General features: G+C 42.1%; 1 long non-coding RNA gene across 4 annotated transcripts in view; it reads left to right on the top strand.

Moving 5' to 3' along the window:
* LOC106016896 (uncharacterized) overlaps positions 1-7,860 on the top strand; it is a 40,719-nt gene extending 32,859 nt beyond the window's left edge. The window contains exons 4-5 of one of the 4 annotated variants that reach the window (XR_005264324.2): positions 1,498-1,558; positions 7,320-7,860. This is a non-coding gene — a long non-coding RNA (uncharacterized lncRNA). Of the gene's footprint in view, positions 1-1,497; positions 1,559-2,725; positions 3,377-6,142; positions 7,297-7,319 lie in introns of those variants that run through there. The other 3 variants (XR_005264325.2, XR_005264323.2, XR_005264327.2) reach the window with 3 other exon arrangements.
* Positions 7,861-15,706: the final 7,846 nt, after the last annotated feature.

The raw sequence follows: 15,706 nt of genomic DNA, 5'->3' as shown, positions 1-15,706 counted from the left end.
TATGAGCAAAAGGAGCTTTGTAACGAAATTGAAAGGTTGTACATTAAAAATGAGTATACAATGCACTCGTAGAATAAATAATTAATTGCCAGAAGATATCAGTGAAGCCTAAAGAGTGACATTTATTTAAATATAACAAGACTATCCAGATTTCTAATTGCAAATATTTAAAGACAGGAGGAAAAATTATTGTAGGGAAATAAACCATCCTGCTTCAGAGCATATGCCAGACATTACCTAATGTGAGCTGGGAAGCAACTACGCGTGCATATTTTGGTAGATATTTGACTGCTTTCAGCGAGGAGTCTTCCTGCAGCAACTGGTAATAACCTATATCCAAAACAGCTTACTAGGTACTAAGCAGGCCACTCCTGCAGTCTGGCCAGCCACATGTAAATATCTTTGGAATTGTTTTTCTTCACTTCGGTAAAATGAAAATGAGAGTTTATAGTAATTCTTTTATATATTCTAGCACTTCTTCATCTTATGGTTTGGCGGAGTGGTATGGTCCTATATGCTATGTTTGTATTTTTGCAACACTTTAAATGTTTCAAACACACAAAATGTTTTGAGGATTAGAATTTTCTGTTGACAAAAGCTTCCTTACCTCCATTCCCCTCCATTGTCTGTTTCCTTATTTTTACTCCCTTGAACTACCACGTGCGTGGCTAAATGTTGGTTGGATTAGTCTTGAGAGAGCTCTAAGGATAAGCTGCGGACCTCAGACTGTACCACAATTAAAAAATGGTATGTCAGCATGTCAAAAAAAAAAAAAAAAAGAGTCAAGATGGGAACGGTGTGTAAGAAGTTGGTTAATTAACATAATTTCTGTAGTATAGCAGCATTTAAAAAAAATAGGGCTTGAAATGAAATATCTTTAGAAAATAAATATTGAACTGAACAATAGGAGAACTTGGTAATGCTCAGCATGCTTCCCTTACTCACTAGTAGGGCACCAATATGTCCAAGTGCACCCAAACAAAATGTTCTCTTGTTTAGATCATCACTGCAGTCTCTGCTAGTGCTGATGAAAGAATCAAGGACATAACTCAGAACAGTGTATGAAATCTCCTACATTTCACCAGTGTGCAAGCTAATAAGCATGTGGCAGGCAAAATGTTACACTCTTTTCCCAGTATTAAGTCATACTTCACTGATGCTTATATCAACATATCTCTCAGAAATGATTTGGCCCAATTCTTACAGTCTTTCTTCGACACTCCAATTGCTTTCAAAAGGAATTTTAAGTGTTGGCTGCCTGAGCTAGTGATTTTGTCTCTAGGAACACTATTTCAACAAAAATAACCTCTACTCCCAGAGGGTACGCAGGTATGGTTTGTAAATCGTACCAATGGATTTGGTCAATAGGTCAGTAAGAAATAATGAAGCCGTGAGATCAGAAGATGTGTTAGCACCTTTAAGTCACCATGCATGTTTGCACAGAACTCAGTGCCTGCCACTGATACTGAAGTTACTCTAATGAACTATTATTTTCAGGTTTTCTGGTTTCCTATGTCGTAGAAGAGGCTCTGCAGCATGCACAGCTACTCACTTTCTGGTGAGTAAAGTATTTGCCATCATCAGAAACGTCAGCAGAAGGTCAGACTGACTGCATGAGAATTGTGTGAATATTTTTGCAGCTTTCATTAGCAAAATTATTTTAATTAGTGAAGCCCAAAGTAATTGAAGGAGAAGGTCATTTTATTTGTTTAGGATCAATGCTTCCATCACCATCCTGGTAGAATACATTTCTACGTTTGTGAGAACTAATTCTAATCCAGTGTAAATCAAGAATAAGCTCACTGAGGTAAATAGAGCCCCTCTACTGTAAAACTTGAATCCTAAACCCTGCCTTAATGGAGGAGAATGAAACTGGGTGTCTGTTCCCTTTTGACCCTCTTTCAAAGGTGTTTTGCCTCTGAAATATTCTTTGGACTCTTTGCACCTACAGGACAACCTGCAAAGTACAGTAAGCCATTAAGAATACAATGATGAGAGATGTATGTCCATTATATCCAAGGCATTATATGGATGCAGTAGGGCACTGGTCTTGTTGAAGGTGTGAGCTGCTCAGCCTGTAACCACAAGCTGGCAAATTCTTGCCAGCGGCATCATTCTAACAAGATGTAGCAATTGGGAAAAGTAATGTAAGCTCCTTCATGCCACACCTGAATACACGTGTTTTTTCATGTATTTTCTACAAACGTAGCTATTTTTTCAAGGAAGACCACACAAAGGTAGAACAGGAGGAATAAAGGCAGCCAAATGCTAAGAGCTCTGCTGGCACTACATTTCCCTTAATTTTTGTGATTTTACCTCTCCACTACGTGCATACGTTCATGCTCAATTTTCCAGTGTACCTTTTTCTGAACTTCTCTCTTAAATGGCACAGATCTAACTTCACACCCAGTCACAGGAAAGGCTCTATTCCTTGAAGACAGTGAGATTTTTAAGATCCAAATGCTTCAAACACCATTTGAAATGATCAAGGGCAGGGACCACTCATGAAAATTACCATGCACCAGCAAGCTAGCCATTCGAAATAAAAACAACACAAATAACTGCTGGGCTTGTTCTATATCATATGAATTCATAGAGTAATGACCAAACTGTGGCACAGCTCCACTCTCACTTATATTAAGCGTAAATTTATAGTAGTTGCAGTGAAGTCAATAGCATTTCTTTGGACTTACAAAGGTTACTGAATGTCAAATTCTGCTTTCAGGCTGAGGACAAAATAATTCTAAAGATATACTGAGAGCACGATCCTAATTTGCTTCAGCAGCCTTTGGCCTCTTTGTCATATAGAAACCCAGGAAATTACAGAAACTTCAGGTTTGTGTTCCTTTTAAAGACGGGATGCTTTTTCAAAGACCATCTGAGGAAGCAGAGTGTGTACCAGTTAGGCACTGGCCTGGTTTTGAAGGCCTGGTGGATATGCGTGCCCTCAGCTGGAACCAGGAGAGTTCACTTGCTCGATTGGAACTGGGTGATCTTCATTTCCCCGCCTGGAACTGCCTACCTCGGGGCAGGCAAAATCCTCCCTCTGCTTCCTGCTGTGCCCTGAAGTGCACAGGCTTGACATACTTTAAAATGATAAAAACTTCCTGAACTCCAAACACGACTCAGCCCAGGGCTAGCTGTTGAGACAAGCCATGGAGATGTTCCGCCTCATTTCAACAATTAGTGGATTATCCTTATGCTGGTTGATTATCTTTGTTACAGCCTTGTATGCCTTACTGAAGCCTAATTCCCACTGATTTCAATGTGTAAGATGCAGTTTTTGTTTTAATGATAACTCTGGAATCTGGAATTAACTACGCCAAATGAGGTGGCATATGGAGGTCCAAGCTAATTTCTGTTTAATAGAAATAAATACAGGTGACTCTCCCTCAGGAAAACAGGGTCTGAAAGGTGACTTGGCTTGCTGAGACGTGGATGATGTTTTTATGCCAAGCCTAAATAGTAGGCAGGAGTAGAGATGGTTCAGAAGGGCATTTTGAATTTGCAGATGTGCAAATGATGTCTGTATGTCTGTAGAAGTATATTTTAGGATGACCCTGCTGGCCAGGCCTTCACAGGCACCCAAAGCTTTTTCATCCCCTGTTGTGGCACATATGTAAATGCATTGTGGGCATGTGTGCATCTTGGGCCATCCTGTCTGCCTTTGCAGGAGCAATGTCAAGCGGAGAAGACCTTGTCCGTTCTGCCCTGATGCAAGGACAGACAGGAGCTGCACGCTGCCTGAGTCCATTAGCTGGGCAGAGTGCGTGCAGGAGACGAGCAGACACCATTCCCAAGGTCCCAGTGGCAACTTTGAATTTCAAGCATGCCTGGGACTGCTGGGCAAAAAATAAGGGAACTACCACAGTTTTCTGCACGTGCTCAAAGGATGTGGGCATGTTACACCACTCACCCACAGAACCCATCCTCTAAGTAAAGCTGCTTCAAAGCTTTACTCTTTCAGCCTCGGTCCAACCCGCCAAGTCTCAGCCAACATGTCAGCTGCAACAAAAGTCACTTCAGATATTCCCTGTGCTATTGGAACGAGGTTGCTTTTTGTGGAAGTGCAGTGACCAATAACATGAGCTTGTTGGATGAATTATGTCTTGACACCCATCCAGGTAAAGCAGCAGAGATGACGGATAGTTTGGCAGAAGTAGTGCAATTAACATATGAAAGGATATCTATAACATATGGGCATCAGTGTATATTTGTGGATTAATACATGGCTATTCTTCTGAAAAATAGGTTTTAAAATTGTCCTTTCTGCTTAAAAAGTCAATGAAGATTTAATTATAAACCTGAACATACCTAATACATATGTAAGAGAGATCCTGAAAAAAAATAATTAGAGGACACAGAATGAAAGTAAAGCCAAAACTTGTCTAACCATTAGCTACAATGGATTAATGCCAGTTTACACCACCTGAGAATCAGGCCAATACCATCTATTTAGCACGCATTGTCTTGCATCTCTTGTGGTATTTATTTTCAGTCATTAGAACAGCTTTGGCAAAATAAGGTCCTCCTTTATTTCGGAGGCGAGTCTTAAACAAACCCTAACGCCCAATGCTCTTTTTCAGTTTCATTTTGTGGGTGTGCGTACAATAAGCTGGCTGTATATGGTACCTTATAAGCTATGGATTGCCTTGCTTTATGGATTCTCTTATATATTTATATACTAATTACATAACTAGTTTAGTAAACTTGTACTTCTTAGGTAAGACGTTCCAGAAATCAAAATAGTCAACATTAAACACCACAAGTACAGCTGCAGTTTTAAATATTTTATAATCCAATCAAATTGTTTGAGTAGTAATGCATTTAAATGTTGTTATGGAATCCCCTCTAGACTTTTTAAAATGGTTACTCTGTTCTTGGCTTTGCTATTTATGAAATTCATATGGGATGACATTTTTAATAATAGAGCATTTGACTTACAGAGTAGCAATTCCTGCAGTGTCTCAGTATAATCTATAATTTTCTGACTGAACTTTCAGAGGGACACAAACACATATCACACTTTTATTAATGAACATATACATCTGTTGATGTTGCCATAATTGAAATGACCTTAAGTGAGAAGACCTACATAAGTCATTTAGCATTTTTTATGATGCTTGGTTGAAGATGCTGTGCAGATGCAGCTCTAGGAAGCTAAGAGAGGAGTACAAAAGCTGTGCTAAAACAACAAAGGAAGGTTTAATTTAGAAAAAGGCACAACACAAAATGCAGCCCACGTATAATTAAGCAATGTCCAGTACGATGGAGTTGGACAGGGGAAAGCTATCAGGGAGTCTAAATTACCTCTCCTCCCTAGAGAGGATGGCACTGTCAGGTCAGGGCTGTGCTAAATGCTGGGTAACATAAGGGTATTTGATTGCAGTTGCTTTTGCTGTGCAGAGGTTGGGGATAAACTGTGGACATCCTTTTTGAGAGGCGTAAGTTCCTGAACCTCCTCAAGCACAAATATGTGTCAGAAGGGCACTTAAAAAACAACAGCCAGGGCTTTGGGGAAAAACCCAACCCAAGACATGCTCCTTTGCACTTTATCTTAGGCTCTCTTCCATCGAATGGCTCAGTCTGAAGCCAAATAACTGCTCAAAACTGGGGCGAAAAGTTGTGGAAGGGCCGGTGGCAGGCAGGGCTCCCCAGGGACAAGTCATGCGGTGGCATCCTGTGCCAGTGGCTGGTGGCAGGCGTAGAGGAAGAGCACTGGCAGGGAGCCTTCAGCCTCTCTGGGAGGCAGAGGTGCTGGTGTCAGCTCACTCCACTTTAAGGAGAGATCCTACAGGTGGAGGGATCGATCCTGCTCCCACGTACATACCTGTAAATCTCCCTCACCTGAAAGCTCTGGAGCTACTCCAGGTTAACTTCACTGAAAATGAGCCTGGAATCAGGCCCTGTGGTGCCTGAGCTCCTTCAGACTGTTATTAATTTGAAAAGAGAAAATGAATTCTTGTTAAGGGAAAATAAGCAGTGTTTATTAATAATAATTAGAAAGGGAAGACGTTAGTTTTGATATATTGGCTTAATTTGGTAAAGAGACAGATCAGTAAAAAACAGAATTAATAATTTTACAAACTGGTAAACATTTTCTGTGGCTTAATATAAACTGTGCCTCGATGTTTCTCTCGAGCCGCGGGTGGCTCCCGCAGCAGCAGCTGCAGCAGGGTGTGATTGCCGAGCGTCCTGTGCGACCCCAAAATCAGGCTCCTGCGCCAGGATGGGGTCACCAAAGGCCCTCGTGGTCAGAGCGGTGGCACCGGGCTGCGTTGCTGGCAGCTGGGACACTGAGTACTTTGGATGCTGCCACACTTTGTAAGAACCACTGCTCAGGATTTGTTTCTGCGTGTGCCAACAGCATCCCTGAGTTCCTCTTCTGCCACTAACCCACGGCTCCTCTGAACCAGCAATGCCAATAATTATTTCACTGGCAAGAGGGAGCAGTGGCAGCAGCACCAGCATCGCTTCTGGATGATCTCAGTGGTGCTTTACTGTGCCATCTAATCGCCCTAAGCTTGTACTCAGTGACTTTTGGTGGGATCACAGCACAAAGGAAGGAATGGCTGCGATCCAAATTATTATTTGACGCGAGCTGAGTGGAAGAAACACCAGTATCGCGTTTCACCAGAAGCCGAACACTAATGCACCAGGATTATTGTGTTCTTCACAGGCAGAATGATTGTATGTAATTTTACATGTAATGTTCTTTGAACATATGGTTCATAACATAAAAATCCCTTCATTTTAATTGACACAATAGGCTGGAATGGCATTTTTTCCCTTGCCAAAGTGCTTGTTATGGTCTGTATCACCTATAATGTGCATTCTGTAAAGCTCCTAACTAGGTATTTGGATGCTGGAATGCAAAAGATTGCTATTTATGAGACCATGAGACCACCTAGTGGGTCAATGATTTGCATTTTAAAAGTTCATTAATATGTACTAAGATCATAACAATGCCGGTGTTTCATCAGACTAACCTTCATCTCAGTCTAGTAATGAATATCTTTAAAAATTTTTCTTTTAACATAAAACAGAGGAGCAAGCCAATGTGTATTGTTGTGCCTCTCAAACTGCTCTAATTGAAAGTTTAAAGGACACCGGGCAAAGCATTTTTCTCCCAGCACTGACCAAAATCATTTTTCCCTCTGTTGTTTTTAAGAATCCACTAGATGCTCAAAAGTGATTTTTATTTTTTTTTTAATCTAATCCCTTTTTCTTCCTTCACGGACAGATATTGCTTCGCTATTATAAGGTTGCTTATGAGCGCTAGTCTGCCTGCCATTGATTTTTTTTTTCTTATTATTTAGGACTAGCACTACTGTGGATTTGTTTTGGAGAAAACACAAAGACTTATATGATTTTTCACACATATTGCAAAGAAGTATAAACTTTCTTCTGACAGCTGCGTACTGCCTCCTTTGCTCCGTGCCCCATCCGGATTTCGCATCGAGCTGTTTGTATCCCCGTGCCCGTCTCAGCTGAAGGAGCCTTTATTAAGCATAACCAGAACCACCCTTTCCTCTCAACCCTGTGTTCATCCCGATCGGGATCTTTCCCTTTCTCAGAGAAACTTCAGAGCGGTAATAACTCAGCTGACAGATATTATATTTTGCTTTTTTTGTCAGTTTCCCAGCCATAGCACGGAGGAATTTACTTTAGACTCCCTTTCATTAAAGTTTAATCACAGAGGCACATACAGAGCTAGGTGAATGCCTGCGTGCCTTGTCTGAAATATAGGTTAATTAAGCAAGCCAAATATCCTTTACGGAACAGAACAATAGAGCGCCCCGGCCTGCGCTTGGGCTCAGCAGATGCGAGGCAGGAGCTGGCTCAGCCCAGGCGTTTGCTGCGAGCTCCCCGGGCCGCTCGGCTCCCGGTCCAACAGCATAGACTAGCGGCCAGAGCGAGCAGCGGAGCCGGGCACCGCTGCCTTGCCGGGGCTGGGACCCCGGGTGCGTGGATCCTGCGGGATTTGGTAAAACGCAGAGGTGAGCGAGAGCTGCCCCAGCTAGCCAAGCCTGCTTACCGCTGGCTAGGTACGCTGGAGCAAATCTTGCAGCTAGTGAAATAGCTAACATTGCATAAACTTACCTAAAGAGAAGCAACTAGGGGCAGTTCCTGCCCTTCTTTTTGCACTCAGTTGCCTGGAATCCAGCAGATCCTCTCACTTTTTTACTGTATCGTGTTTTCCTGGCCATGTCATCATGGTTTTCCTATTGTGTGGCCTGAGGTAGGGAGTTTGTAAGTAAGGTGGGGAGGTGACTGGAAACTTTTTTTTTTTTTTTTTTTTTTTTTTTTTTTTTTTTTTTTATGAAATTAATTCTGGTTTCGTGTAGGTCCATTTATTTCCATATCTGTGTGGGTTCGCTTCTGTTTGTCCCCAAACCCACAGGATGAGCTCACAGAAGAGAAAGAGCATTCACTTGTGGGGTAGAACTGGCTTCCTTTTCTTGTGCTCAGAAGTCTTAGACTATTTTGTTGCATATGGTATCTGCCCAGGAACACGATATGCAGCCCTCTAAAGAAGCAAAACTTCCACTGATTTCAAGAGGGGCGTGCTTAATGAAAGAGTTCAGTGTTTGGCCTCAGGAGCTTTAGCAAGACCTTCCTTATCCTTAGCACAGCGGAGATCCCAGATAGATTTCTCCTGGAAGTAGAGCAAGACTACACAGAGGATGCTAAGGAGACTACCTTCTCTTTAGGCATCTTGCTTATCCATCCCTGTCCACCTTAAATGGTCATTCACGTTTACACAAAATGGATGTTATATGTGGAGGAAAGCAGACAATCATTTTCTGCAACTTTTCTTCTGTTATTGATGACCGAACGAGCCGCAGAACAACAAAAACCCAGTGTCAGAAGAGTGCTACTTGCGAGACCTAGAATAACCCCAGGACAGGTTCTGAGGACACCTGCTGACTTCCCAATTGCTCATTACTTCAACCAGTTTCATATAAAGGCCTGATGGTGTTACCTATAACACTGGCCCACCTCATGACTTCAGAAGAATTTGTTCTAGCCATTAGTAAAATACGTCCTGATTTGAGTAGAAGAACAAAAGTGTGTGTGAGGTTGGCAAGGGGGAGGTAAGGCATGTGCGGACAAGATGGTGGTAACGTTTGGTTGAAGAAGGATTAGGGCAGCAGCTGTACAAACACACTGGCAGTGGAGAGGAAGGGAGACCTGGCCCAGAGCAGTAGAGGGTAGACACAATCTTCCCCTGCTTGGCTGCAGAAAAGCTAGGCTAGCAGACAGCTGAGTGGGCCAGGTATTAAATGCTTATTGTTCTCATTGGGGATTTTTTTTTTCCCTGCTAATTGGAGTACAGTTGAACTGTGTTAACTCAAAGGATGATAAGTGATTTGTGATAGATTAGGATAAACCAGAAACATAATAACTTGTATTGTAATTGCTCAGAATCAATGCAATGGTGGCTCTGGCCCAGAAGGTCAGTAGTTAGTCCTGTGAAGGTTTTGGACCCAGCCTTTCTAAGCTTAAAGGTCAGACTTTCAGTTCTGGCCTCTGGGTGACTAGGTTGCACCCAAGCAGCTCATTGTGTCTGCAGTTAATCACAAAGAAAAGCTGTATTTGCGAAGAGAATGGAGCTTTTAAAACCTTGTCCCCCTAGCAAATCTGCAGGGTTTTTATCGAATCCTTCTGCTGGTGACTGCCTTCCCGGAGTGTCCACGCCATGCCGTGCTGCAAGCTGCATGCGGAAAGCTCCGTGTGGCTGAAAGCTGCGAGACCCACATCACACAGCCCAGATTCCCGAGAAGAGGGGAGGTCCGCAGGGGCTCTCGGTGGCCCACGATGAAGGCTCCCCCCAGCAGGCTGCGTGCTGTGGCAGGAGGTCCTCATTAGCTGGTGCCTGGCCAGGGACACGGCGCTGGCCTAGATACCTCTGTTGAACTGTCTGAAAGCCATGCGTGACAAAAGAGGCTGTGGCTGCTCCCTCCTCGCTTCGCTATTAAAATATCACAAGAAATGTTAGATCTATTCTCATAATTTTCTTTTTTATTCACTCTAATGCTTTGGGATATGGTCTCCAAATGCTGCTTGCAGAACACAGCTTTATCATAAATAATTTCTTGAGAGCTAGCAGGAGTCACATACTTACACGATCAAATATATGTATGTGAGTGTAGTATTCTTTGCTTTAAAAAGCTGATCACAATTTGAAATATAACTCAGAAAAAATAGCTTTTTCTGAATTACAAAGAGAAGGACAGTGAAGGCATTGCAGGGCAGAAGGACCGCAGGTCCTGGCATTTGCTGTTTGCTGCAGCCAGAACTGGCCTGTGACTGGATTATAGGAGATACTTGAATGGAAGGCAAAAAATTGTATTAGACTATGCAAAGTTGACAGTAAAGCAAGATTTTTAGCAATCCTTTTGATTAAGCTAATGCTTTCTCTTAGTGTCAGGAACCTTGTCAAAATGTAGCTGCCTGCCCTCCGTGCTGGCTCCAGCGTGGCACAGCTGTAACCTCGGACACGGCTGCAGCGAGAAGAGCTCTGGGAAAAGTGGTGTTGGGAGCTTGCTGGCTCATCTCCTCAGACGAGCAACCCACTCCTGCTGACACGTAAATCCTTTGGTGCTAGGAATCCTTACCTGTGGGCACAGGACTTTTACTACACCCTGCAGCAGTGAAAGAGCTACGTAATTACTAACAAGTCCCCGCAAAATGCCTTACTGAGTCAGAACAGTGGCACAACTACACCTCGCATCTGCAGCAGGAAGAGCAGGAGGTACCAGTACTTCAGCTGCAGACTGAAAAGCACGAGCCTGCCTCCATTCAAGTCTACGGGACACAGACTCCTAGAAGGAGTCCGCAGGTATACAGTTTAAGAGGATAAGAGTCTACTCTTCTAAAGTGAAGAATACTGTGATCATGTCTAGAAATAAAGAAGCAGCCAGAGGAAAAAAAAAAGCATGTAAAAATGTAGAAAGCAAGAGTAAGATAAGGACTGCAGGGTTCATGAAGGGGATGTAGGAGAAAAAAAACTATCGGATATTCTGCCCTTCTATCTTTATTTCTGCTCTCTTATCACTCCTAGTTTTGCACATTCTTTTTTCTTGCCCCTTCTATATCTTTCTCTTCTCTTGCTCCTTCCCTGGCAGGATATGATGCACTGTAGCTTAAAATCTTTGCACTCTTTTGAACTGCCAAGTTTAAAATTCTGAAGGCTTTGAGTGGTAATAGCTGAAATATTTCATATTAGTGAAAGGTTAAAGCTAGGCCACCAGTTCCTGAGTAGAGTTTGAGAGAAAAAATTAAAAATGCTCAGATTGGCTTGCTGCTTAGTCCACCAGCTTCAGCAAACACGCACAGTCAGTCTTTGCTGCTTCTCTCAGAAGCAAGGTGCAGAAAGAAGGCAGTGAGAGGGGCCTGAAGTGCCTGTTGGTAACCCTCGATTCATAGGGCAGGGAGACTTGGATGAAATTTCTGGGTTTGGGTGTAGAATGCTCTGTACGTGCTCTTGGTGTTGGCAAGCAAAGGAGCTTTTGTGTGTTGTGGTGGTGTGTTTTGAGCTGGGGGGGCTACCTTGTGAACGTTGAACAGATGAAGCGCTGTGGTATTTTTTTTTCCTCCTCCTTTGCTTGGCTGACCATACCTTATAGGCTCTGGAAGGTCAGTGAAATCATCTATAGATGAATTCTTTCATGTGTCAGAAAAAATAACAGTGATGATGTCATTTTTTTTAGGACCAAGGGTTTCTCCATAATGGCTTACAGAATGTGACTCTCTCCTCTTCTGGGGAATTTGGGAACAATCTTCTCCTTTTAGGACAGTTCTCCATAGTTTGATGTCAGACTGTGTCAGTCCAATTCAGCAGAAATTTAGGTGTGTTTTCTGGTTTTGTTTGTTTTCTTTGCTTATTTATCCACATGTCTTGAAGTCAATTCATTTTCTTACTATTCAGACATCAACCAGCGAGTCACAAATCAATATCTGACCACGTAATTTTTTGGTGTAGGCAATGAGGCATGCTTAAGGGGTTACAGGAAAAGAATGACAGAAAAGGGCACGTTTTAAAGTGAAGTTAACGCTCTGGAACTGGACAGATTGACATCAATCAATAAAGCACAAGGAGCTGCTCAACGGCTGTTGCTTAAGCCTCTTCTAGAATGACCATTTACAAGGAAGGTCATTCAATTTTTGTGCCGTTGTGTGTCTCAATCCTGCCTCATGATACATGCAAACACTTTCCTATGCAACTTCTCTGGTTCTCAAATTAACTATTAATGAAATGGCTATTGGATTACATTGGTATTTATTACCGCTGTGCTTCCCAGTTACTACAATCTTGGAAATGATCCTTTCCATACTACCATCCAAGTCATTACTGTGAATAATTAGAAAGCTGGGCTGTACCCTACTGGTAACCTCTTTCCACCTTGAAATAATCCCATTTACTTCCCCTGTTTGTTTCTTGCCCTTCAGCCAATTTTCAGTCTATGTAGCCTGCCAGTTTTCTTCCTATTGTGTGAGTCTGCACCTTAGGCGCTAGTCTCCCATATGGAAATGTTTTCAGCAAATAAGAACCGAGCTTCTTGTACCCAGTCTGCCTCTAATCACTCTGCGTTATACTATTGCGCATTATATACTCAATATCCCGTCCCCATCCCCTGTTGGAAGCATTTGCCAAACTATTTCATTGGTGGGTTTCTTTGCAGGGGGCTTGAATTGCCTCTCCATCTTCACCTTCCTGTTCTGATTTGTGAACCGCATCCCTGAACAGATTTCTATCCTTTCTGTAACGATCCGTGGGCAGAACACCCTCTAGATAGGGAGCCGTGAGAATTTCTGGGTAGAGGATGAGGTGTTGGGTCTCCATCTTCGTGTAAATCTCCGCAGGGGCACTAGTGTTGCACAATCAGTGTTTTTGTGGGATAAATGGGGGGATTTTGATTGTACGGGAAATTTAATTAGATTTAAGGCTAATTAAATTCATTTTTTCATATTAACATGTTCACAAATATTATTGCATCTCGTTAGATTTCATTCTTCTATCCTTACTGAACAATATTCAGTGGTAGTTTTAGATTACAATAAGTTCATTATGAAGATAAGGTGGAATTAGTGTAGGAAGCTCAGCTGGTTGAAGGGGTCTGTGCTTTAATTACTGCAGAGGGTGTGCATATTAATTACAACACAAGTGATATTTACTGTACCTCAGGAACATATGACAGGGTAAAGATACTGACAGCACCAGCTAATAAACTCAGTATGATAATGAGGAGAAAAGACCATAAAAATAGAAGGAAATAAAATTATTCATAAAGTATATTGATCCCAAAGTAAAGACATTAAGCTCTGATGAAGGGCAACAAAAGGGAAGCTCCTCACTTTATCAAACAAATAACCGAAGTAGAGAAATGTTAGCAGAGAGACAGATTGTCATTATACTGGTCACGTGGCCACGCTCTAGAGAGAACATTTGAGCAGTAAAATATAAGATTTTTTTAATAAATCAGCAGAAAGTCAAGTCTTTACCTGCAGGATATCAGGTCACAATGGTTCTGATGAGTGTGGGGGCTGGACATGTTGCAAGGTAACCTCTGAAGAAGAGTGACAGGAACAGATCATTCTTTGGATGAGGAGCCATCACCGGCTACACAAAGAAACAACATGGCTAATTGGTTTAGGTTACAGTAATTACTGCTTTTTTTTTCTCTATTACTAATTTTGAAGCAATTTTTTAATTCATTTTTGAGCCACCTTACACACAGCCTCCCATTCAGCAGGCATTTAACCATATACCAAATGCAAAAGACAGTGGAAAGATCTTCTGCATGAGTCTCAGCTGTGGGGTCAAAGCCCGCTCGCCCAGAGCACGCAGCCCGGCTCCCCCGGCTGGTCAGAGCAGGGCATTTGCTCAACCTCCCTGCGTCCCTGCGGGCATTTACGCCTGGGTTTGCTGCCCAGCAGCAGCACACAGCAGTGCATCAGGAGCAACCCGTCAGCGTGGCACCATCAGCGCAGGTAGCACAGACCCAGCCGTTCGCTGCTCGGCTTCCTTGGGCCTGGTGCTAGCTGCACGCTTCCCTAGGGCTTGTGCCAGGATGGCTGTGCTCCTCCGTCTCCTCAACACTATAAACTAAGGCTGTGCGAGTGAGTTGAAAAAAATGCAGTGTAAATAATTTCTTCCAGACATTATCTGCTTTGATCTTTGAATTCCCGCCGTTTGTGTCTGGATTTTGACATTTGACCTAAGGCCTTGGTCACCAAAACAAAGTAAAACTTTCATCATTTGAATTTAATTACCATACACCTGATAATTCTGTAGTAATCATTTTGTGCTGGCCATTTCAAAAGATGTTGCCTAAATAAAATCAACAGAAGCAGTTCAGTGCATAGTGCCTGACAGACTAGTTTGGTGTCTGTGAATAAGGCAGGGACCATGCGGTGCCTGGAAGTTTTACTACATATAATTCTTTTTACTACAGGCATTGTGCTACATAATGTGTTTTCCTCTAAGGAATTGTTGTAAGTTAGGTGACAGTGAGGTGAAGCTGGCAAGCAAGTCAGCTTGCTAGCCATTCATCTCTAAAGACCTATGTTCAAATCACATTTACTGAAAGCTACATATGTCTACTGCTTTGTTGTCATCATAGCCTTGGCAGACATTTGTCACCAATCACAAAGCTCCTTCATGTTGGGCATATATGTCAATCTTTGCTTAATAAAGACACCTGGATTGAAACAGCCACTCTTGGTCAGGATCTCTGTACTCCAGTAAAGCCTGAAGTGGATACCTGTTTCATTCAAATGGATCCTTTTACTTTTTGGAGCACCGTATTTTATTTTTTTTTTTCCATCCTACAATTAAGAATCCACATTTCTTCCTCCTCATTCTTCTTGACAGGTCAAGGGAATAATGTAATACTTACATTTTCAGTGTACTGGTTAACATTAAACTCGAAAGAAAAAAAATGAAAAAACTCTTTTCTCCCTGGTCTTACGATAGTGCCTAAGTCAAATACTTATTTCTGTCATACATTAAAGTAAGGTTTACTGGCTACTGTTGAAGGTACTAAATTTTCCCTTCCGTCTGTTGTTCATTACATATTATTTAAGCTTTCCATGTGGCTGTCCCTCTGACTGGTGCAATACAAGGGTAGAAATGATAACTTTTTTAATTGCTTTTTTAAGGTCAGTTACAGGTTGTACACATTGGGCAAGCTTAACTGCACCTTCAATATCTGAGTCTCTTAAATCTGTAAAACAGATTGAAAATACGGCAAGAACAGTTGGTGTCTTGACATTTCAGGTACTTTTATCCAAATCCGGGAAGCTCAAGAATATACAATATTGAAAAATTATAATAAAAGTATATGACCATTTTCAAAGGTATAAAAAGGTCTGTGATATATCTGATAAAGTTTTGGATAAATGTTTGGCTCAGTCTTTTTTTTTTTTTTTGTCTTTTTTTTGGTATTCAAGTGAATTTGCCTATCCCTAGTTGTAATTCAGTGAGCAAAAGACTAATGTCTTCCCAGTGGCCGTTGTGAAATATGTTGGTGTTCTTGGTTCAGCTCCCAGTTTTCGTAGCAGTAAAACTCCTGTCTCCATGGGCACTTGTGCTTCCCTGTTTGTCAGAGGGGTTGCAGGTTTCATTTACTCTCTTGCCCTTAGAGATGGTACTTCCAATATTAGGCCTGCAGCAGATTTGAGGACGTTGGGGAAGCAT

This window comes from Anas platyrhynchos, chromosome 3 (genome assembly GCF_047663525.1).
Source record: "Anas platyrhynchos isolate ZD024472 breed Pekin duck chromosome 3, IASCAAS_PekinDuck_T2T, whole genome shotgun sequence".
NCBI lineage: Eukaryota > Metazoa > Chordata > Aves > Anseriformes > Anatidae > Anas > Anas platyrhynchos.
This window is presented reverse-complemented; position numbering and strand designations above follow the sequence as displayed.